Source organism: Heterodontus francisci, chromosome 42 (assembly GCF_036365525.1).
Source record: "Heterodontus francisci isolate sHetFra1 chromosome 42, sHetFra1.hap1, whole genome shotgun sequence".
NCBI lineage: Eukaryota > Metazoa > Chordata > Chondrichthyes > Heterodontiformes > Heterodontidae > Heterodontus > Heterodontus francisci.
The window spans coordinates 10,340,787-10,365,760 of record NC_090412.1 but is presented as its reverse complement, the minus strand read 5'-3'; the positions used below and the strand labels follow the sequence as shown (position 1 = coordinate 10,365,760).

Genomic DNA, 24,974 nt, shown 5'->3' with positions numbered 1-24,974 from the left:
TATCAAATTTTTTCGCGCCAGTAACATTTTAACTTCTTGACATTTAAGAGTCAGTTACAAGATAATGCTCATGCTTTTATAATTGATGTGTCTCAGGTGAAGACTAGTTACATTTTGTTCCCCTTATTACATTGCCAACTGTATTGAAACCTGTGGACTTAAGGATCCCATCGCAATACTAAAAAAAAACAGGCAGTTCTGATATCCAGGTCAACAATCATCTCTCAACCAAATCTTCAAAAAAACAAACATTTATTGGTGGTTCATCTCAATGCTGTTTGTGTGGCCTTGCTGTGTTTGCCTACATAGCAGTTACTGTACTTCACAGTTCATTAAGTGAAGCAATTTGAAATGTGTGTTCCTGAGAGATGTGGTTAGGAACCACACAGTTTATTTCTTCCACTCCACACGCTGACTTCGAAATGTTTATATCAGTGCATAAGGAATAGGAGCAGGAGTAGGCCATTCAATCCCTTGAACCTGCTCCGCCATTCAATAGGATCATGGCTTATCTTCGACCTCCACTCCGCTTTCTCGCCCGATCCCCATGTCTTTCGATTCCCTTAGAGTCCAAAAATCTATTGATCTTACCCTTGAGCATCCCCAACTGTCTGAGGTAGAGAATTCCAAAGATTCACAACCGTCTTGAGTGAAGAGATTTCTCCTCATTTCAGTCCTAAATGGCTGACTCCTGTGATCCCGTGTTTGAGAGACCCCCAACCAGGGGAAACAGCCTCTCTCTGTCTACCCTGTCAAGCGCCTTAGGAATTTTACATGTTTCAATGAGCTAACAAATGTATAATGAGATAAGTAACAATAAATGTTGCGGTTTTAAAAACTTTTTTTATTCTGCTGCCAATGTCTAGAGGGGGAGAAAGCTGCTCCCTTTCAATGACCTAAATGGTAAGTTGTTCTTCCACAGAAGATGAGGGAAAATCCCAGGTTCAATCATTAATCTGTGGTAGGTTTTCTGATTCAAGCCAGGAACAAAACTAGATCCAGACGTTTCCTCATGGCTCAGTTGCCACTAATTTCTTGACAGCTGCACCTTTTTGGTTGCTTTAGGGGGGATGTATTTAGTGGTACAATACAAATCCCACTGAAGGTTTCGACTGTTTTGCAGGGCCAGCAATTAGCTGCCATGAGTCACATTTCTTAGTTTATTGAATGTGTGGAGAGTTAACAGTAACCAGGAAATAGTAATTAGTTAACGGTAACCAGGAAATAGTAATTAGTTAACTGTAACCAAATAGTTACAAGGCTGCAGGACCCTTGAGTGTTTGGACATCGTGAACTTCAAGAGTTGTCAATCAATGAAATCCATACCCCTTACTTATGTCAGTTACTCCTGGCTGGCCCGCTTGGCTCAAGGCTTTCTTGGAGGCAGACTTGTAGGTGGCTCTCTTCCCCGGTCCCTGTCTGTAGCAATCTGTAAGTTTGGAGGGTCCACAGTCGCAGACAGTTATTAAACTTGTGGTGTTATCTGGAGAGAGGGAGGGAGGCACACAACCTTTCTCCACTGCACAGCCTTGAGTTACTGCCTATTTGTCTTTGTTCAAGGAAACTTTTAGCTTTCACAGAGATGGACAGACAGTCACATGACATCCTCAGTGTATTTACTGGAACTTTCTAATAATATTCTAGGTTTAGAATTGGCTCCCCCAGGCCCCATGATGCCAATTTACACTTGGAGGGGTTTATCTCTTTCAAAGTCAAGGTGTTAGGATTGCCTTGAATGTCGTGCTAATGAAGCAATCTTGGGTAATTCAAGGGCAAGCTTAGGGCAAGCCATTGTTCTGGGTCCATGCTCCTCAGACCTATGTCTCCGGGTGGGTCTTTGGAATGTGAAAAGATGTTTCAGATGCAAATTGCAGTGGCCAGCTTGGCTGCTAGTTTTTAAAAAAAAGTTAACTGCAGGATTTTTCCCATTAAAAGTTTAATGTAAGTTTCCAACTGATGAATTAAAAATCCCTCATTTGGCATATCGTGTTTTCTTGACTGGTAGACTGGTACAAAAGGTGAAGTCATACGGGATCAGAGGTGAGCTGGCAAGCTGAATACAGAACTGGCTCGGTCATAGAAGACAGAGGGTAGCAGTGGAAGGGTGCTTTTCTGAATGGAGGACTGTGACTAGTGGTGTTCCGCAGGGATCAGTGCTGGGACCTTTGCTGTTTGTAGTATATATAAATGATTTGGAGGAAAATGTAGCTGGTCTGATTAGTAAATTTGCAGACGATATAAAAGTTGATGGAGTTGCGGATAGTGATGAGGATTGTCAGAGGATACAGCAGGATATAGATCGGTTGGAGACTTGGGTGGAGAAATGGCAGATGGAGTTTAATCCGGACAAATGTGAGGTAATGCATTTTGGAAGGTCTAATACAGGTGGGAAGTATACAGTAAATGGCAGAACAGGTCCACAGATCACTGAAAGTGGCAACACAGGTGGAAAGGTAGTCAAGAAGGCATACGGCATGCTTGCCTTCATTGGTCGGGCATAGAGTATAAAAATTGGCAAGTCATGCTGCAGCTGTACAGAACCTTAGTTAGGCCATACTTGGAATATTGCATAAAATTCTGGTCGCCACACTACCAGAAGGATGTGGAGGCTTTGGAGAGGGTACAGAAGAGGTTTACCAGAATGTTGCCTGGTCTGGAGGGCATTAGCTATGAGGAGAGGTTGGATAAACTCGGATTGTTTTCACTGGAACGACGGAGGTGGAGGGGCAACATGATAGAGGTTTACAAAGTTATGAGTGGCATGGACAGAGTGGATAGTCAGAAGCTTTTTCTCAGGGTGGAAGAGTCAGTTACTAGGGCAAATCGGTTTAAGGTGCGAGGGGCCAAGTTTAGAGGGGATGTGCGAGGCAAGTTCTTTACACAGAGGGTGGTGAGTGCCTGGAACTTGCTGCCGGGGCAGGTGGTGGAAGCAGGTATGATAGCGACATTTAAGAGGCATCTTGGCAAATGCATGAATAGGATGGGAATAGAGGGATACGGACCCCGGAAGTGCAGAAGGTTTTAGTTTAGACAGGCATCAAGTTCGGCGCAGTCTTGGAGGGCCGAATGGCCAATTCCTGTGCTGTACTGTTCTTTGTTCTTTGACACCATATTTATAATGGGAACTGCTGATGTTAACATGTCCGACTGCAATTACACCCTCCCACCTCTAGTGGCAGTACAGCGCCTCTATTTGGAAGAGGAGTTGAATTACAGCATGAAAGTTTCCCTGGGAGTTTATAATGGGAAAAATTGACTGGAAGTGTGTAAAGCTGTAAGATTTTCCACACATCACTGATCAATCTCCCATGGCATTGCACACATGGAAACTCAAGACCAAGTATAGGATTCAGGCGAAATGGCATCCTGTAGGATAATTGGATCCGGGTTTACAGACATAATTTACTCCTGATTTTAAAGTCATAAATTGCCTCAAAATATGTGCCAATTTGGGAAGTGTAGAAATAGAGTTGGTTGCTGGATAGGAGTTTCTCTGCAGTGCAGACAGAGGAGGTAGTTGAGTTACAACAGCATCAGCACTGCTGGGCGGGTGTAATTTACATAGGCAGGGCTGGATTTAGTTCTGCCCCAAGCAGCGGGTTCCATGGTGGCGGAGTGGGGAGGGGTGCCTGAAGACGCCTCTGGGAGAGGGCCGCCACACACCCAGACGCCAGGAGGGCCCAGCCTGATATTTCCGGCAGTGGTGAGGTCTCCTGGCAGCTCCCTCTCCCTGTCGCTCGCGACAGGGGCCCCCATTTGAATGTTAAAATAAATGAAACTGAATTAATTAATGATACTTGCATCGCCACCTGAGCTCCCGCTGGGATCTTCGGAACGGTGGCTGGCACTCCCGCGCCTTTGGATCCCCGTCCGTGGAAACAAGGCACCACACTGATGGGGAGGAGGGAGGAGGTATGTTTCTCAGTGCGGGAGGGGGTGAACGAGGTCAAATTAAAGTCATGGGTGTAAGGGATGGTGGGAAGGGTTGGAGTTGAAAGTTTGTGCAGTTTAAAGGGCGGGGGGGGAGGTAAGATTGTAAAGTTAAATGTTTTGGGGGGGGGTGGAAGGGAAAATAATTAATTTTATGGTTATTGGGGGGGGTGGGAGAGAGGCAAAATAAAAGTATTTAATTTTTTTAAATTCACTTTATCTTTAAATATTTAAATGTCCCGGTAGGGCTGACAGCCCTTTAAAAATGGTGTCAGCGTCTGCGCACGGGCAGCTGATGCCATTGCGGGGGACGGGTAGTCCGCCCCCTCCACGTGATCCGGCGGCGGGGTGGGGGGGTGCAGGGTGGCCCACCCTGGTTATTCAAATGAGCCGCCGCACAGAACATTGCGACGGCTCCATGACGTCGGGCCTCTGTTTTTTTTCGCCCGCTACCGACATTGATGGCAGGCACAGAAGATTCCGCCCGCAGTTTTGTGCAGCTGGCCCATGTCCACTAGGAATGGGAGGAGGCCATTCAGCCCCTCGAGCCTGTCCCGTTCAACTAGATCATGGCTGATCTGTATCTTAACTCCAGCTACTCAACTTGGTTCCGTAACCCTTAATACCCTTACCTAACAAAAATCTATCCCTCTCAATGTTGAAATTTTCAGTTGACCCCCAGCCTCAACAGCCTTTTTGGGAAGAGAGTTCCAGATTTACACTACCCTTTGTGTGAAGAAGTGCTGAAGTGATTTATGACTTTAACCCCTTATAGGAACTAAATGAAATCAGGAGTACATCCTTATGAATCTTCTTTAATTAAGTTCAAACCAGACAAATTCTCACAGACACTTATTTGGGTCCAAAGAATTGTACTAGTTTTCCCTCAAAGAAAGAAAACCAATAGAGAATATTACCATCTTTCATTTAGCCTATTTTTAATAATTATGGCTGAGTCATAAATTTCCCAGATATTATAAAGGTCTGGGAAACTCTCTTCAATATGTATCTCTCCACTTCAAGAGACACAGAAAGGGGGTTCTTGTAGTTGTATACAGAATAGTACATGAGATGATTTATTAAATTTTATATATTAAAGAATTTAACATGCAATAAACTTCTTAAGTGGATAAGTATATCACAATATCAAATATTACTGAGATGTAACACATATTCTTACTTCTAACATAGAATCCAAAAGTTTAACCTTGCTAATTTTACAGCAAACTATCTTAGAATATCCATCAAAATTTAAAGTAAACTTTTACCTTAAATCCCTGAGTAAGGCATGGGATGAGAAGTATTGTTTGAGGAACTCAACATTTATAAGTGTTTGCTTCAGAACCTGTCATGTTTATACTATTTCTGAGGTGTCATATGGCCTCTTAGCATGCAGGTACTACCTTTCTGTGTGTGCTTTTCTTGCTTTCAAAATCCATATTGGTAGTATCATTAGCTAACTCTACACTTAATGTTTTACTGGAAATCCCCTGTTTTTTGAAGTTGTGAGCATTTATCTGGTCAAAATGTTTATAATTGTGTTTACTTGACCTCTTGTTACTGTAAGTCCATTTTCATTTATTGTTTTATTATCTATAATTGCCTTTTTTATGGTACCTTAAAGCAACCTCTGGAGCCAGTTTGTATGCATCAACAACCCCATAAACTAATTAAGTTTATTGCTACCTCTTACTGATGTCACATAGGATATTTCAATGTGTGTGTTTATCTTCCAATTCCCTGGCAACAGAAATTCTATTCTAACCGGGACCTTGAAATATTTAACTCTACTTTCTTCAGGGGAATGTTAGTGAGGTCTAAAAACTGACCATTTATTCAATCTTTAATTCTAAAAGGTATAATATATTAACTATATCTAAATGCTATCTAATTAAGCCGATTACACCTATATTCCATCACAGTGCTTCCTGACATCACCGCTGAATGAGCTAGCTGTAATTTAAAAGTTATTCCTTCCTGTTTCGGACATCTCCACCAGAGGAAATAGTTTCACTGTATCTACCCTGTCAAATCCTTTAATCTTAAACACCTCTGTTAGATCACCCCTTAATCTTCTATATTCAAGGAAACACAAGCCTAATCTAGGAAACCTATCCTTGTAATTTAACCCTTTTAGCTCCAGACCAAGATTGAGTCAGTCCAAACCCATTTCACATAGCTGGTTACAGTCTACACCCCAGCAGTCTGGGCTCCGTTAAAACTTGGTCCCCGACATAAAAGGTCACAGTCAAACACTCTGCACCACACAACTTCCAGCATCTTTTAAAATGAAAGATTTATGACAGTGAGTGGTTTGTCATAACTTTTCTTCTCCTCCTCCTCCTCCATTTCCTTACTTTCCATCGAAGTGACGGGCAAGTTGGTCCCTGAGGAAATTTGTCCTCTCATCTATATTTTATGATTAGATTAGGAATTGCAAGTTTCTGCCTACCTCTTCAGCATAGTCCATTGTGCTATCCTGGAATAGGTACACAGACACATGCTGAAGTGCTCTGGAAAATGTTGGAAATACACAGATACATCAACTGAAATTAAACTTACGTTTACAGTTTAAGTGTAGACCTTTCTGCAGAATTATAAACTCTTCAGTCCTGCATTTATTCTACAGTGTTGACTTCATTAAATTGGGTAAAATTTCCCACTTGTGTCGAAATACTCATCCAAGTCTTCAGATCGTTCCATGGCCTCCCCAACCTGAGCTCTACGAACCATCTCCAGCCTGATATCCCCTCTCCCCCATGTCAAGTGGTCTTCAGATTCTGACCGAGTGCATCCTCCTCCCTTTGCCCACCATTGGTGGCCAAGCATCCAATCGCTTTAATCCTGCTCTTAACAACAGTGCCTGGACTTCATAAGTCATTCATTAATTGTAAATTGCTTTAGGACATCATGAGGGTGTGAAAGGTACTATTATAACTACAGGTTCTCCTCCTCTCCCCTCCTGCCCTCCTCCCTCCCTCGATCCCTCCCTCAACCCTGGCATCTCTGCCTAAAGAAGCTTTTTTTCAACCCATCTTTCCCTCACTCACTCTTAATTTCTCCCCTCATGACTTGGGTGTGTATTCCTTTACTCTTTGCGGAATACCATGGAACATTTTCTCCATTAAAGGCACTATATAAATGCACATTGGTGTTGTGATCATGAGATGATAGTGGACATAGGATGAATGTCAGTATTTTTACACTCATTCTAAGGATTACAGCTTCAGATGGTACAAGGCTTTCTGAAGACCTTGAGCTACCCACCCAATGCAGTGTTATTTTAATTACAGATACAGAATCCTTTTATTTTCCCTGACCCTCTCTGCAGCCTTTAGAAACAGATTAGTTTCGAGCTTTATTGCGTTTGGGAGGCAAATTAAAACCCATTTAGCCTCTTGGCATCATTATGACATTAACATTGTGAAAGGTCTCCGCGCAGTTCACCAGTAATGAGTGGGATAAGAGATTGTGCAGAACGTGTAAATATTTAAAAGCACCGCAGCATGCATTGCATATATATGCGTCTTAGAGAAATTAATTAAGCTTCTGTATTTTATACAGTGCTGCAGCGATCAGTGTTTATAGCTGTTTTGAGATGTTCTGTGTACTGGTGATCACTCCCAACAGTAAATGGATGTGTGGAAGGGGTCAGCTTTGAGTTGCCTTCTCCTTTTAGCTCCCTCCACCCTCCCACTTTTCCAAAGTCCTTTTCACTGCATTAAAATCTTTTTACCATATTAGCGTTGGCCTTCTTTTTAACGTTCTCCACCATTTCACTTTGTCCTGAAGGCTGTGCCAAATCAGTGGCTGCCCTGTCACACCTTAGCCAAGTTAGATGCTCTTCACTGTTCATGAGTAGTGGTGAGCAGGGTCATAGATAATACCATTTTCTCGTGCAAGGACACGCTGTTATCATTGAATAGCACAGGAGGAGGCCATTTGGGCCATTGTGTCCATGCCAGATCTTTGAAAGAGCCATCCAAATTGTCCCACTTCCCTGCTTTTTCTTCATAGCCCTGCAAATGTATCCTTTTCAAGTATTTACCCAATTCCCTGTTGAAGATTACCTTTGCACCTGCTTCCACTACCCTTTCGGGCAGCGCATTCCAGATCACAACAACTGACAGTGTAGATCTTTTTTTTCTAATCTGCTTTTTTTTGCCAAATATTTTAACTCTGTGCCCTCTGGTTGTTGGCCTTCCTGCCAGTGGAAACAGTTCCTCGATCAAAACCCTTCATAATTTTGAGCACCTATATTAAATCTCCCTTTAACCTTCTCTGCCCTAAGGAGAACAGTCTCTAGTCTCTCCATGTAACTGAAATCCCTCATCCCTGGTATTGTTCTAGTAAATCTCCTCTGCACCCCTTCAGGGCCATGACTTTCTTCTTAAAGTGAGGTGTCTAGAATTGGACAGAATACTCTATAGCTAAGGACTAACCAGTGATCAACAACCAACCCCTAAGCTACTTTCCCCTCTTTATCCCAGCGATACTAAAGTCAATAGCAGATTCTGTGAAGGGAATTGTTGAGGTCTAAGGTAAACCATGTGACTTTCCTCATCGATACAGCCTGCTGCGACATCCCAAGATAATTTTTCCGTTAAATTTTGCAGCTACATCTAGACGTGCAAACCAGGGATAAATGTACTCCAACTCTAAGGATGAGTAACTTCAGTTGTGAGGAGATGTTAGAAAAGTTAGCACTGTTCTCCTTGGAACAGAGAAGGTTAAGAGGTGTCGTAATTGAGGTATTCAAGAGGGTGAGAGGTTTTGATAGAGTAGATAGAAAATAACTATTCCCTCTGTTGAGTGTGTCAATACCAATTTGATTCAAAAATTATTGCCAAAAGATCTAGAGGTGCGATGAGAATTTTTTTGCTGAGTTGTCGAGTGCTGGAGTGCTGTACTTGAAAAGGTGCTGGAAACAGATTTCCTACCTCATTTTAAAAGGGAGTTGGGACAGGCTAGTGGATGAGGAATTTCAGGGTTACAGACAAAAAGCAGGGGTGTGGGACCAAACATGACTGCTCCTTCAAAGAGCCAGCACAATCACGATGGGCAGAACGGTCATCTGTGCTGTAAGTTTCTATGATCACCCACAGGGCCCAGCTGGTTCCTGCTGGTGTTTATGCTTCCCATAAACCTTCTCCTACCTTATTTCATCTCACCCTATCAACATATGCTCCTATTCCTTTCTCTGTCATGTTCATATCTAGCTTCCCTTTAAAATACGCCTGTGCTATTCTCAACTACTCCATTTGGTAGCAAGTTTCACATTCTAACCACTCTCTGGATAAAGCCGTTGCTCCTGAATTCCTTGTTGGATTTGCTGGTGACTGTCTTATATCTATGCCCCTTTGTTCTACTCTCCCCGCAAATGGAAACATTTTCTCTGCACCAACCCTATCAAACATCTTCATAATTTTAAAGACCTCTATCAGGTCCTTCCTCAACCTTCTCTTTTCTACAGAAAAGTTAGAAACTAACTTTTACCCTAGTGCTGTGTGTGGGATGGGGTAGGAGCGGGGGATGAGAGGGGAGTGGAACACTCAGATCACAAAATAAGTGTTCCTGGTTTGAGTTGGAAAATTTCGGAGGGAAACGGGAAGCATTCCTCAACGCTGTCTGGGTAAAGAGGTTTCTCCTGAAATCTTTATTGGATTTATTAGTGACTATCTTACAATTATGATCCCTGGTTCTGGACTAGACTGGTTCCTGGGATGAGGGAATTGTTGAATGAGAGATTGAGTAGAGTAGGCCTCTATTCTATGGAGTTTAGAAGAATGACAGGTGATCTCATTGAAACATATAAAATTCTTAAGGGGCTTTACAGGGTAGATGCTGAGAAAATGTTTACCAGTTTGGGAAATCTAGAACGGGGGTCACAGTCTCACAATAAGGGGTCTGCCATTTAGGACTGAGATGAGGAGAAATTTCTTCACTCAAAGGATTGTGAATCTTTAGAATCCTTGACGACTCCCCCCTGCACCCCCCCCCCCCCCCCCCCAGGGCTGTGGACGCTCCACTGTTGAGTATATTTAAGGCTGAGATCGATAAATGTTTGGTCTATTAGGGAACGAAGCGATATGGGGAGTGATGAAACTCTATTGGGGGAGGGTATATCACAGTGCATTGAAATTTTATACAATTCAGACTATTCCTGTACCAGAAACAAAACCAAATAGAAAGAATAAACACTGCTTCGTATGAAATGTGAGCCAGTTGCCATGATTTCTTGCTTCTTGTACATTTGCTCAGAATGCCTTTAAATGGAAGGAGGCTGGATTGTGTCTGGTTAAGAATTTGAGCTTCCATTTCACTGAGCTTCTGCACAGGAAACCTCCTCCATTCATTGAAGCAAACAGATCTGCCCTCTTGTGGTAAATATAGGTTAATATTAGATAGCAGCATCGTGTACTTTAACCACACAATCTATTGCCTGCTCATTACAGGACTCTCTGCTCTGTAGTTTGTGACCATTTTGCAGCTGATATTTGGTACACTGAATCAACCCATCATCTGACAGTCACCTAGGTTACTGAACAATGCACCTGATCTAAGCAGTGATGTTGAACTGGTATTCCACTGTAATAAATAGAAGGCAAAAGTATAAATGCTACAATTTGTAAGATGAGCCACTGCTTTATCTAAAATTAAAAATGGGCAGTGCTGACTGAGACCGCAGTTTCTTCTCCCTTTCACACGTGGCCAGTGACACGTCTCTGACTTGTTAAAAAAAACACGGTATTCTGTGAGCAAGGCGGCCAAATGGAACAGGATTCTGCTTTATGTCATGTTCCCAGACAGTTAGCAGCGATGATGTTTAATGCTTTTTGGCAAACAAGTTAATGCAACTTACTCTGAGAATCTGAACAAGTGATTCCACGGCTGTTAAAAAGATAGTAACCTTTTGTGTCCAAGGGTGTTTAGCTACTGTAGCAGTCCAAATGTGCAAATCCTTACCTCCTTCCCTGTAAGATGATGTGTTACTCTTGTGAAAGCAGCAATGGGAAAGGGCTGCTCACAATTGGCAGGCAGCCATTGCACATTTGATTCATGGCACTCCCCTTTGTTTTGATAGCATTTGCACCAGTTAATAGGAAATTTGGATGATGCTGTTTAGCCTATCTTTCTAATGGTTGTGCTCTAAATGCACGGAACCTAATCCAGCCAGGAAACTTCACAGGCAACACCAACTCCCAGAAGTTTAACACTGTTCGATCTAGGCTTCAAAATACATTTATTTGGACTTTTCTTTTTCTGTCCTTTGGCCCAAGTTTTTGTCATCACATAATTCTGAGTAACACCCATATCAATAAAAACAAAATGCTGGAAATCTGAAATCAAAACAGAAAATGCTGGAAAACACTCAACTTGGTTTCTCTCTGCCCGACCTGCTAACGTTTCAGCTTGATGTTCTCTTATCAGAACTAGAGTAAATAAATGGAATGGCAAAAGAACCAGAGGTGACATGAGGAAGTTTATTTTTTACACCAAGTTGTGATCAGGAATGCACTGTCTGAAATGGTGGTGGAAGCAGATTCAGTTCGAGAATTGAATAAATACTTGGAGGGAAAAAATATACTGGGCTATAGGGAAAGAGCATGGGAGTGAGATTAATTGGATAACTCTACCAAAGAGATGGCACAGGTACGATGGGCTGAATGGCCTCCTTCTGTGCTGTACTGTTTATTGATTCCATATTAGAGATTAAACAGGTTTTAAGCTATCTGCAGAGGCAGGGGAAGGCAAGAGGGGGAAGAAAGAACAAAGCTATGTGGTCAGGTGGAAGGCAGGAGTGTTTAAATAATGAAGGGATGATGGGGCATTGCAAAACAGGTTAATGAGATGAGCAAAGAAACAAAAGATGGGCCTAGAGGAGCTGTAAATAGCCCCAGCAGTTGAAACGACGGGCTGAACTTTCCTTAGAGGCGGGAAACAGAAGCCAGTCTTGTTTTCGGGTCAGAAACCCGCCTCCGGTGGGAAATTGAAAGTTAAGATCTTTGCGTGGGGAAACCCTTCATTGGTCTGGAGACCGGTTTTCTGTCCACTTAGAGCCAGTGGGGGTGGGAACAGAGGCGGGTCAGATGAAGAGTGGGACTCATTTAGACTCCCATGGCAACCGTCACCTGAGGCTGCTGGTTGTCCGGAGGTAGAGATCTGCAGTTTGTGCCAAAGCCTTCCAGTGCCCCAGATGAAAGCGAGAAGTTACAGGGGAGCTGGAGGCCTGCACCTGGGGCAGGACAGACCCTCGCTTCATCGATGCCGACCTGGATCTAATGCTGGAGGCCGTGAGGGACAGGAGAGAGGTTCTCTTCCTGGACAGTGGCAGGAGGAGGCTACCTCGTCGTGCAGCAGGGGCACCTCTCTGTACAGCATCTTCCTCCTCCTCCGATTCCTCCTCATCTCTCACCTCCTGCTCCTCCCTGATGAGCTGTCTCCTTCCAGGGCCTCACTGTCCTCAAGATCAACACCTCTCTGGAGGGCCATGTAATGTAGAACGTAGCAGATCACCATAATGACTGACACCCTTGCAGGAGGGTATTGGAGGGCATCACCCAACCAGCCCAAACACCAGAGTTACATCTTCAAAAGCCCGATGGCCTGCTCAATGGTTGTCCTACTGAGCAGTTGGCATTGGCTGTGCCATTGTCGGGGGCTCCCCTAGAGGGATCAGTTACCATCTCTTTAAGGGATATCCTTGTCTCCTAGGATCCATCCACACACTTTGGGGGTTGGAGTGAAGACCTGAGGCAGCCTGTACTGGTGGAGGATGAAGGAGCCATGGCAGCTGCTAGGAAAGTGAGTGCACGCGTGGAGGAAGCTCTTGTTGTGGTCCCAGACCAGTTGGACATTGAGGGAGTGGAAGCCCTTCCTGTTGATGAATCTCACTGGCTGGTCACTGGGTGCCTTGAGGGCACACGGGAGCAATTGATGATGCCCAGCACCTGGGGGAATCCAGTGATGGAAGCGAAACCCAATGCCCTCAGTCCCTGCGAGGCCATGTCTGTCGTGAAATGAACGTGCTGTCCAGCTCTGGCAAAGAGAACTTCAGTGACCAGCAAAATGCAGAGGTCTGCAGCCATTTGCGATGCTACTAAAGTCCACAGCTGATCCTTGGAAGGAGTCAGAAACAAAGAAGTTCAAGGCCACAGTGACTTTGACAGCACTGGCAGGGCATGGTGACTAGTGCTGAAAGGTCTTTGGCGATGAGGGCACAGACGCCTGTGATCACCTGCCTGGAGAGTCGCAGTCTCCTACAGCACTGGATCGCGGTCATCTCCAGATAGCTCCATCTTTGGCAGTAGTTCCAGTGTTGAGCGTTTGGCCTCCATTGCCTTCCTGCCCTTCTTTCCTCTCCTGTGCCTCCCTGATGCCCCGGGTTCCGCCCTTCCTTAGAGGTTGTTGCCCCTAATCGCCACGGTGATATTTTTGGGACTGGAGTGAGGTTTAGCCGAGCTCAGTTGTCTTTATTTTGTTTTACTTTCACTTTCTCTTTCAGCTCCCTCTGCTGGCTCATGTGCATGGTAGCCGCAGGTGAATATGTACAATACAATTTTCAAAAGACTACAGGCACTGGGCCCCAAATCTGACACTCCTGCTCGCATTGCCAGCTAGAGACTTCCTTAAGGGTGGGTGGCCAACTGAGAATAATTAATGGCCTATTGTCAGAAGCCAACTGGAATTTTCCATTCAGCCTCCAGGGCCCTCCAAGGCATCGGGGACTAGCCTAGCTGCCTGGAACCTGCCTCCCATCATCAGGCCAGGGGGCCAGCACTCCTGGGAGGCTTTGAGGCCCTCATCTCCTGTGTGGGCTCAGCTGCGGCTGCAAGCTGCCTTATGGAGGGACACTGCCTCCACAATCGTGCCTGGCTGCTGACACCATTTTTTAATTGGAAAGTTTAAGAAGTTGGAGAGAGGGTACCTCAAGATGGAAGAGCCCTCTTACTCCCTTGCCTGAACTGCAGGCGTCATCTCCTTCTGTGCTGCTGGCCTTCCTTTGGCCCTCCAGCTTTGAGAGCCCACCTGTTGAGCCCTCCTTCCGGCCACTGATTGGCCAATTCGGGGAGAATCACTGCAGGGTGAGTTCCTCACACAGCATGGGGTTGCGACCGCCGTTTGACCTCAACATCGGGGTCCCGACCCAAAAGGCAAAATCCTGCCCCTTGTATCTGCGTAGACAGTTTGAGGGTGAAAGTGGGCTTTGCTAGTACCACATGGTGAATCAGCAGCCCATTCCACACTGTGCCTGATCTTTGCCATTGACTTCAATTGGCACAGAGTAGTTGCGGCTGCTGATTGGCTTTTTGCTCATTTTGCAAGACTAACGGTCACCAGTTTCATCCCCGAAAACTCTCTCTCATGTTAAACTTTCCTCGAAGCCTCTTTATTGTGTTCTTGTTTCAAGTATCAGTTATTGAGTTATCTCTCTTTACTGTGCTTATTTTCTTTTATTTAACTTCTCTTTATCTGCCCATTCACTAGGTGGAGATTGTCTGTGTGCTTCATGTGTCACAAAATTATAAACAGGTTTAATATTTTAAGAAGGAACCTCTTGCACAAGAGGCACAGAGGAAATCTTCCCCTCTTACTTGTCTCCGGCAAGAACTCCACCAAAGCCATTCACTGATAACGTGGACAAGATACTGACGTCATCAGCTCTTTATCTCTGCAGCATCTCCAGTTTTTGCCTGGATACGTGAAAGCAGGAGGACACCACAGGCTGAACATTCCTGATGCTGTGGAGTTGATACATTGCTATCTCTGCCCAGTAGCCCAGCTCGAGTTGTCAAAAACAGAGTGAATTGTTGGGGGAGGCAGGTAGTCACCTCATGAAGAAACCGGTTAATTCGACAACTTCTCAACATCTGGGGCACTCATGACTCTAGCAAGCGTCAATAAATATCTGTCACAGAAACATTGTCAGTTTACTTCAGAGGCTACCACCCGCGATTTATTGACTCCATGTAAAAGCAAAGAGCCATGTTTTCTTTTATTGACCAACTTGTAACATGCATTTCACCTGCCAGCCTGCAGAAGGTCGATCTCTGTGGATATTGGTGTTTCCCCTGCTCTATGAAGATACTGACAGTGCAGGCGCTGACAGACCCATACTGTTTTGCGCAGCTAGCCATTATTCATGGTTGAGGTCACTTTTCAGTTTGAGTGTTGGGCAGTAGGTGTCACAGCAGAGCTCAGCCTCGTTCTTATCTAAGCTTTGCGCAAGTCCAGTTTCCAGTGAGGGTACTTGGATAGCACTCAAGGACAACAACCAAACCTGACCTCTCTATGCCCCCTCCATCCACTCCTTTTCCCAAGTCCTGAAGCACTGAGGTCAATTCTGGCACCCAAGTACAGGCCAGGGACCCAGCTGGAGATCTCTCTAATCTATTGGCTCAGTCCCAGATGATGCATTGCATTCCCCTACCCCACCCTAAAGTCATTGAAGGAGATTGAGCACTATGTTAATTAAAGACATTCTGGCCTCAGTGGGATTTTGTGGATGCTGAAATTATTATGAGACATTGGTGGGGAGGGGAATGAGTGGGAGTCAATTTTACCCACAGTGAGTGCTACAATCTTGTGTTAACCCTGCCTCTGGTGCTGGAAATCTCAAAGAGTCTGGATGCTGGGGTCAACTGAAATCTTCAAAACTCAGATCGCTAGATTTTTGTGAGGTGATCTCAAGGGATGTGGAGAAAAGGAGCTAAATGGTGTTGTGCCATAGATAGACAGTGATCTAATTGAACAGGCTTGAAGGCCTGAATGTTCTACTCCTGCTCTTGTGTTCCTTTGTTCCTATGCCCAGTTAACTGATCTGAGCCAGGAGAATAATTAGTGCTGCAGTTGGCCTCAGCATTCATGGGTTACAGAGCCAAGAAAGTGGCCTGGATCTGCCTCCTGAACTCTACCCAATGACCCCTACTGGAAATGTGCATCCTTGGATGTTGGATGAGAACAGAGGCATCAATGGTGAGGCCAACACTCCCTCTTAAATCTTCAGGATCTGTTGGGAGGGATGGGAAAGAATTAATTTGGTGAGAAAAGTTGTTCAACACAATGTGAGACTCGCACTGAGGTTTTAATCCCTAAAAAAAAAAAAAAATTTCTGCGGGGTTACTGCCCCTCCTCTGACATCTCAGCCCCATGTGGCCATTACGTACATGTGATCTTCAAAGCTGAGCGTCAACAGGCTGTGAAACCACAGAGGATATTGTGGGAACCCAGTTCTGTGCTCGGCTGACAGATGCACATGCAACCCCAGTGGGAGGGCCAGGGTGCGACACAGGACAGGCAACAGAAGTGCTGACCAATTTCCCCTCCCTTCACCACAAGCACCAAGGTCAGTTGTGGTGCCCAGTTAACCACCCTGAGACTGACATCAGCAATCTCAAGCCAGATTGAGGATTAAATCTGGGACCTCCCTAGTCTATATCGCTCTGTAATTCACCGTATAAAACCACTCATCTGTGGTGCATTGAGTTTATTGAAAGATCATCAAATTTTGCTGTGCAATATGATCCACAAATAAAACACCGAATATGAAGGAAAAGGCAAATACCTCACACACCAGTACTCTGTAGCCTGACTCTTCTAAATGGCAGGGAACTGCTATTCGCTGGCAGGCTGAATAGTTTTGTGATTGGGGCTGGGCAAAGAACAGCATGAAAAATGGTGGCATCTTTCTATTCCAACCACCCACCTTTCTCTCCCCACCCCACCACCCCCCAGCTGATACATCCCTCCACCACACGATTATGGACTTTTAATATGCAAAGCTGCATCCCTGCCACATTTAAAAGTGAAAATTACTTCTACAAGCCGTCACGATCAAGGTTGACCTTGGACTCTGGCTCTGCGATTGGCTGGAATCCTGGGTCAAAGAGCAGAAGTCAATGGTCTGAGTGTGCTCTGAAAACATGAACTGATATCGTCAGATGGAAAGGTCTCTAATTCTTACCCTACGTAGGTGGAACATTTAATGCGAGAGCTGTATTCCATCGTTGCCACTGACGAGAGGCCTAATTTCGGCTGCGGTGCTGTAATAAGTTTTCGTTGGCATTGGTTTGTTCAACAGCTGAGCACCATCTCGAGCGGTGAAGACTACTTCCTGTTAGCTGTAGGTAGGTTGGGCACTCAGACCAGCAATCGAGGCTTTGAGGAAGTGGGAGCGCTAGAATTAATGTGGTTCTGTGGGAGAAAGCAAATCAATCGGCAATGCCTTCAACTTTTGGTTTACTCATTCACGGGATGTGGGCATCACTGGCAAGGTCAGCGTTTATTGCCCATTCCAAATTGCCGTTGGGCAGGTCGTGGTGAACTGCCTTCTCAAATACAACTGAGTGACTTGCTGGGCCATTTCAGAGTACAGTTAAGAGTCAACTACATTGGCGTGGGTCCAGAGTCACAAATAGGCCAGACCGGTTAAGGATGGCAGATTTCCGTCCCTGAAGAACGCTAATGAAATTGATCGATCTTCGTGACAATCCAGTAGCTTCATGGTTGCCATTACTAACATTCACCTTTGGTTCCAGATTTATTCAGTTAATTGAATTTAAGTTCCTCAGGTGCCGTGGTGGGATTTGAACTCCTGTCTCTGGTTTGTGAGTCCAGGCCTCTGAATTATTTATTTATTTAGAGATACAGCACTGAAACAGGCCCTTCGGCCCACCGAGTCCATGCCGACCATCAACCACCCATTTATACTAATCCTACATTAATCCCTTATTCCTACCACATCCCCAACTTCCCTCAATTCCCCTACCACCTCCCTATACTAGGGGCAATTTATAATGGCCAATTTACCTATCAACCTGCAAGTCTTTGGCTGTGGGAGGAAACCGGAGCACCCAGCGAAAACACACGCGGTCACAGGGAGAACTTGCAAACTCCGCGCAGGCAGTACCCAGAATCGAACCCTGGTCGCTGGAGCTGTGAGGCTGCAGTGCTAACCACTGCGCCACTGTGCCACCCAATTACTAGTCCCATAATATTACACTATGCTACCTGAATCCAATGATCCTTCCTCGAAGTGTGCACACTTGAAGGTAGTGACTGCAGGGAAGCCTGGTGCTATTAACAAGACTGCTGGTGTTTACTGTCTGAGCTTGCATGTGAACAATTGGATGGGAGATAAGAGGTCCTTTTTTGTAACTGTACCCCAGCCCATGCCTTCAGGACAGGAGGGAAGAAGATGAACCAAATTCTCCTATTGGGTCAGGAACAGTACAAGATTGCATTCCTCGCTCACTGAGAACGCATATCAGTAAATTGTAGGTGAGTTCCCCACAGTACTGGAAAATTGTAGGCTTGCTCAGTGTGGTTTTCTGTCCATAATGGACTGAAAATCATGGGGAGTGAGGCTGCAGTCAGACTCCTACTGTGCTTTTACAGCAGGGTGTAACTCCCTATTGGGATTGTGCATTCATAAAGAAAAATCAGTCCTCTACTGTAATATCAACACGGTGAAACCATGTCTAAAATTACAGGATTGCAAGCAAGGAATTGGTGTTTACAGAAATATGTTACATGTGGAGGGTTATGCTGACAGAAGTGACTGATTAGTGATGATTGAGTCCAAGGTCATGTTTAATGTTGCAATATCACAAGTGGGATTGCCATGTGAACCTATATAGACCCTGCCCTTGAGGCTATCCAAATAACGTTTAATGTAAAAATCACAGCACTAAACTTCAATATTCCTGCATTGATATGGTTGCTCTGTCAGCAGCTCTATCCTCATGGAGTAGGTGTGTGGTTAAAAGGAGTTTGTGGGATATTATGGCTTGTAAGTCAGAAGTGCGTGAGACATTGAGTGAAGGGACACTACATGGAGGGAGGGTAAAATGGCCGGTGGCGAAAAAAGGGCCTGCATTTATATTTGTGCCTTTCGGGTCTTCTGGATATCTCAAAATGCTTTCACCCAACCAAGTACTTTTCGAAGTGTCATTACTGGTGGTACATTGGTAAGCAAGGCAGCTAATTAAAGCACAGCAGTGAGATGAGTGAACAGTGTCCAAAGGCCCAAGCTGAAACTGGGAACCTGACTAAAATTCACCATAAACGCAGAAAAAAACCCAGCATAAAACTTGCTGCAGTGTGTTGACATTTTGCAGGGATATTTCTTCATGTGTTTTATGACACATTTATATTTTAATGGACCAGCAATGGGGGGAGCGACCAGGGGTTATGTGGTGGGTGCGGAGCAGCCCCTGTATGTTCCTAGCACCGAGGCTCGAAGAATTCGTAATGCAGCTCTGGTGATTACAATCAAAAATGCGTTTGTCAACAGGGCTAAGCTTGACTGGTTTATTGTTATCAGGCCTCTTGATCATATTATTTTCTCTGTAATCAACCCCTCCTGTCTTTTTTTTTTAAAGTAATGTGTACTGTGCAATGTGTAAGGGTTCTTGATTTTACTTTGTTTCCATCTGTTTTTTATTCTGTACAAACATGGATGGCCAAGCCTTTTCATATGATATATGATCATGTCACCAAAATATGATCTAACCACTTGCAAGGCAGTCAGCAGCTACATAGTGGGAAATGACACTGCACACAAATGTGGTTGACTTTCTGTTCCTCTTCCCCTTCTTAAAAGAGAAAAAAAATCCTTACTCTCACATCGTCCATGGCAGTTTATGAAGAGACGCACTACCTGGTGTGTTGTTGAACTGTTTGAACTTGGGAGTTTGTAGATGGTGCAGTCAACCATGTCAAAGGCTGCAGAGGGCTGATGTACAAAGGTTACAGTCATGCAGGATGTCTTGTGAGAGTTTATTAGGAGCCAAAGAGGTGCTGCAGGAAAAGCAGAAACGTGATTGGAGAGATTGAAACTTGCCAGTTGTGGGAGAGATGAACATTGAATTGGGAGTCAACAAGTTTGAAGAGGAAAGGGAGGTTGGAGATGGCGCGGCAGATTGCAAAGACAGAACAGTTGGTTTTTAGAGGAAGTGATGATGGTGGTTTTGGAAGGGAGGGGACGGTATCTGAGGGCCATGGAACTATTTACAATGACAGCTAGCGTGGGGGCCAGGAAGGGAAATTGGGTGGCCATCTATTTAATGTGAATGGAATCAAGGGAGCAGGAGGTGACAGGAATGAGCTTGGAGGCGGCATGAAGAAAAATGAAAGAAAAGGTGACATGAGTTCAGGGCAGAGGGGAGTCTTGGACAAGGGCCGAGGGGGCAGAGCAGCAGGTCTGGTGACAGACGGCTGCACTGGTTCTGCAGCAGATATGTTCAAGTCTGGACTTGAGGGAGCAATGTTGGATGGCATACTGGGTGAAATGGGAAAGAGTAAAGGTTTTGTTGGGGCCAGTGGTGGAGGTGAGGGGGTTTGTTTGAGTAGATCAGCCACAGATCGAGCAGTCAAGATTGCCATTCTGATCTGATATCCAGTGGATAATACTGGGCTCAGCTGTGATGCCGCTCAGCGCCACCCCCCCCCATTGGTAGATTAACAAGCTGAAGATCAGTGTCTGTCACATGGGTGAGATAATGAGCGGACTGGTTCTGGCTAAACTATTGCACTGCTCATCATCGAGTTTTAAGGGGAGGTGGGGAAGAAACAGGAGGCAAAAGTATGACATTACTGTTAAGGTTGCAAATAAATGCATGGATATTGAGTTCGGACATGATCTGGGCACCGTGAATGCTGACCTCTTTGGCAGCTGTGGGTGCCATTCGCGACCCCAGGGGCAGCTTGCCAGTTGTGGGTGGTCCAACCAAAGAGCTGCTTAGGACACCAGCTGAGTCCTGGGGAGGGAAGAATGAGCAACCGGGGAGCGAGAGGGGGGCAGTCCATGACGGGCATCAACCTGCAGTTTTAATATTAGGCTGCATGGAGACCAAGTAATCCCTGCATGCAGCAGGCCTGACATACGGCGCAAAGCAATTTCCTTTTTGATCCTAAAAAAGACTGTGCCGATATGGGGCCCACCATCAAGAACCTAATTATTGAGCCGAAATTGGATCTCTTTGCTTTGTTTCCGCTCGCGAAACAAGGTTCAATTTCACCCCCAACGTTTCCAGTCTGCAATTAAAAATCCATACCCATACTTCCAGCTCCTCGAGGTCTGTGCTGGTTCAGTCGGCTTGCAAAGCCTGAGTGTTGCACAGACAGCCGGCTGCTGTCTGATGTAAAATGGTCGGCACCGCCCCCAACACCAGTGACCCAGGACAGAGGCAAAGAAGGGATCCTCTGGACTGTAGGCATAGCCTCGACATGACATTCGTGCACCAGTGCAGTTCCTGCGCAGTGTAAAGAGCAGCTGTGTTTGCTGTAGGAAGCAGAGTTTTAAAAAAAAACATCTGACAGAGGGAAAGAAGAAATAAATGAGTATAAAACCACTTTCACCATTCTCGTGTACTTGATACTGGCTGCTGTCGAGAGAGATGGGGGAACGAGGTGAGATTAGAATAGGGACCTTCCTTTCCAGCTTGCATTGACATTGTTTGGAAATACTATGTGCATTGTCCTGCTTTATCAAATAGCACAATTAATTTGGATTTGGTGCTGTGCAGGAGCTAATTACCTGTCAGAAAGAAGGTTAAGCAAAAAACTACCAACGTCAGCTATGCACAAAAGCCTGAGGCTGCGAATTTCCTCAACAGGCCACCTATGATTTTTTAACGTTGTACAAAGAACAAAAAATCCCTCAGAGGCAGGGACAGACCGACATAATCACATATCTTTTCCACTAGTGTTTCGACAGACACGATGCCATAGAACCAGTACCCCTTCAATGGTGCTGTTTTTTTGGGGGTGATCCCTCCAACTTCGCTGGTTTGAGCAAGCTGCTCCGGAGCCTCAGCCAGAACTCCATGACCCACTGAGAGGGGCGTGGACTGGCACAGCTTCTCTTTCATTGTGTTATTTTCTCCTTGCTTTTCCCAAAGGGGTTGACTCATGCTAGATGTATTTAATTTATCTCTGTAACTTCTCACCCTGTAGTGGTGTATTCAGCCCTTCCAATTCTTCAGGCCCATCCCTAATGCATGCAAACCAAAAATCCAAAATTCTGAATGCCACCCCTCCACCTTCCCTGCCCCCCTCCCACAATGTTATGTAACCCTAAGTAGGATGCATCAAGCAGGATGGATAAAGGGAAACCAGTAGATGAGGTGTATTTGGATTTCCAAAAGGCATTCGATAAGGTACTACACAAGATGGTGTTGGGAGTGATATATTAGCATGGATAGAGGATTGGCTGACTAACAGCGAACAGAGGGTCGGGATTAATGGGTCATTTTCAGGATGGCAAACAGTAACCTGTGGATCTAGATTAATAACTTGGAGGAAGGGACAGACTGAATTTTAGCCAAACTTGCAGATGATATGAAGATAGGTAGGAAATCAAGTTGTGAGGAGGATACAAAGAATCTGCAAAGGAATATAAATAGGTTAAGTGAGTGGCACCTGGAATATAATATGGGAAAGTGTACGGTTCTCCACTTTGGCAGGATGAATAGAAGAGCAGAAATGGAGAGAAACTGCAGAATGCTGTGGTGCAGAGGGACCTGGGTGTCCTTGTACATGAATCATAAAAAGTCTGCATGCAGGCACAGCAAGTAATTAGGAAGACAAATGGAATGTTGGCCTTTATTGCAAGGGGGATGGAGTATAAAAGTATGGAAGTCTTACTACAACTGTACAGGGCATTGGTGAGACCGCACCTAGAGTACTGTGTACAATTTTGGTCACCTCATTTAAGGAGGGATATACCTGCATTGGAAGCAGTTCAGAGAAGGTTCACTAGGCTCATTCCTGGGATGAAGGGGTTGTCTAACAAGGAAAGATTGAGCAGGCTGGGCCTACACTCACTGGAGTTGAGAAGAATGAGAGATGATCTTATTGAAACGTATAAGATTCTGAGGGGGCTCGACAGGGTAGATGCTGAGAGGATGTTTCCCCTCGTTGGGGAATCTAGAACTAGGGGGCACAGTTTCAAAATAAGGGGTCTCCCATTTAAGATAGAGATGAGGAGGAATTTCTTCTCTCAGAGGGTTGTTAATCTTTGGAATTCTCTTCCCCAGAGAGCAGTGGAGACTGGGTCATTTACTATGTTCATGGCTGAGTTAGACAGATTTTTGATTGACAATGGAGTCAAGGGTTATGGGGGGCAGGCAGGAAAGTGGTGTCAAGGCCACAATCAGATCAGCCATGATCTTATTTTTAAAAATTATTTTCATGGGATGTGGGCTTCGCTGGCAAGGCCAGCATTTGTTGCCCATCCCTAATTGCCCTTGACAACTGAGTGACTTGCTAGGCCATTTCAGAGAGCAGTTAAGAGTCAACCACATTGCTGTGGGTCTGGAGTCACACGTAGGCCAGACCAGGTAAGGACAGCACATTTCCTCCTCCCCTAAAGGACATTAATGAACCAGATGGGTTTTTACAACACTCGATAGTTTCATGGCATCATTACTGAGACTAGCTTTCAATTCCAGATTTTATTAATTAATTAAATTTAAATTCCACTAGCTGCCGTGGTGGAATTTGAACCCCTGTCCCCAAGGCATTGGCCTGGGCCTCTGAATTACTAGTGCAGTGACATTACCACTATGCCACCAGCAGAGCTGGTTTGAGGGGCTGAATGGCCTACTCCTGCTCCTGTTTCTTCTGTTCTTATGTTCTAACCCATGCACAAAAGAAAACCTGACCTTTGTATCCCTCCCACAGGCCCAGTGAAACCTTTACTGCCTTGAATGTGCCCTTCATTCCCAAAGAATATCCCACCAGGTTTGTCTGCCTGTTTTCCGTCCGTGTGATGTGTAGTAATAAGGGAAAAAGCAGAGAAACATTAAGCAGCCAGACTGCCTGTGGGATATGAAAAATGTTGAGGAAATTACAAGCTGAGATGATTCAGACAGTATACTTTCCTTTTATTTCACAGTGAAGGTACAGTGAAGCTTCAAGTATTGGGTACAAGAAGATTTGGATTATGAAAGATTTACAGTATAGCCTTTTGTGATCTAACCCATCAGGACTCCCAGCCGATGGAGATCATCCCATGGCGGAGATCAAGGCAGCTCTTTGCTGATGTGCTTTCCCTTTGGTGAATTGAGAGAAAATTATTGTTCCATTTGTCTATAAACAATTTAAAATTTTGTTCCATCTTTAATTTTCCATAAACTTGACCTCATCCAAAACTCAGCTGCCCATAACCTAAGTCACACTCATTCATTCATCATCCCTGTGCTCGCTGTCCTACCTAGTGTTCCCGATCCACCAATGCCTAAATTTAAAATTCTAATCCTCCTGTTCAAATCACCCCTTGGCCTCACTGCTGCTGATCTCTGTAACCTGATCTAGCCTTACAGTCCTCCAAGAGCTCTGCGTTCCTCCAACTCTCAAGGACTTTGTGCATCCCCCATTCCTTCGCACCACAATTGGCAGCTATGCCTGCAGCTATATAGGCCCTAAGCTCTGGAATTTCCTCTCGGAACCCCACTGTCTCACCACCTCTCTCCTTCAAGATGCTGCTTAAAACCTACCTCTTTGACCAAGCTTTTACTCATCACTCTTAAAGCTATCTATTCTTTGCGGTATCGATTTTTGTCTGATTATGCCCCTGTCAAATGCCTTGGGATGTTTTTCTACATTAAACGTGCATTATAAATGCAAATTGTTGCTGTCTCCCCATTCTGATTTTCTCCCTTGCCTCTCCTGCAATTGCTGTGACTGCTGCAGGGGTACGGGTTAAGTGTTGCCAGATGTCTCTTCAGAGCTGATCTGAGCTGCTTTCGCACTATGCCAGTGTAACATTGGGCAGCCAAGTTGTTTGTTAAGAGGAAATGAGCTGATCGTACAGAGAACCGATGACATTGAAGACCGGCAGGTTAAGGTCTCTGCTTTCAGTGCAGTCTACACGTGGGAACCAGGCCCTTGCATTTCACTCCGGGGCTCCACAAACACAGGGGAGGGCAGCGTGACAACAGAGATTGGCTCCCAACCTGCAATGTAAAAGCAGCAAATCAATCACTCTTCAGGAAACACTATCTTCGAGCTCAGTATTAAAATGGTTCTTGCCCATATGG

At 45.0% G+C, this 24,974-nt stretch overlaps 1 protein-coding gene across 13 annotated transcripts in view; it reads left to right on the top strand.

Annotated features, from left to right (window-relative positions):
* Window positions 1-24,974, top strand: part of zmiz1a (zinc finger, MIZ-type containing 1a) — a 388,755-nt gene that overhangs the window by 226,340 nt on the left and 137,441 nt on the right. The gene's annotated exons all lie outside the window — the stretch shown is intronic.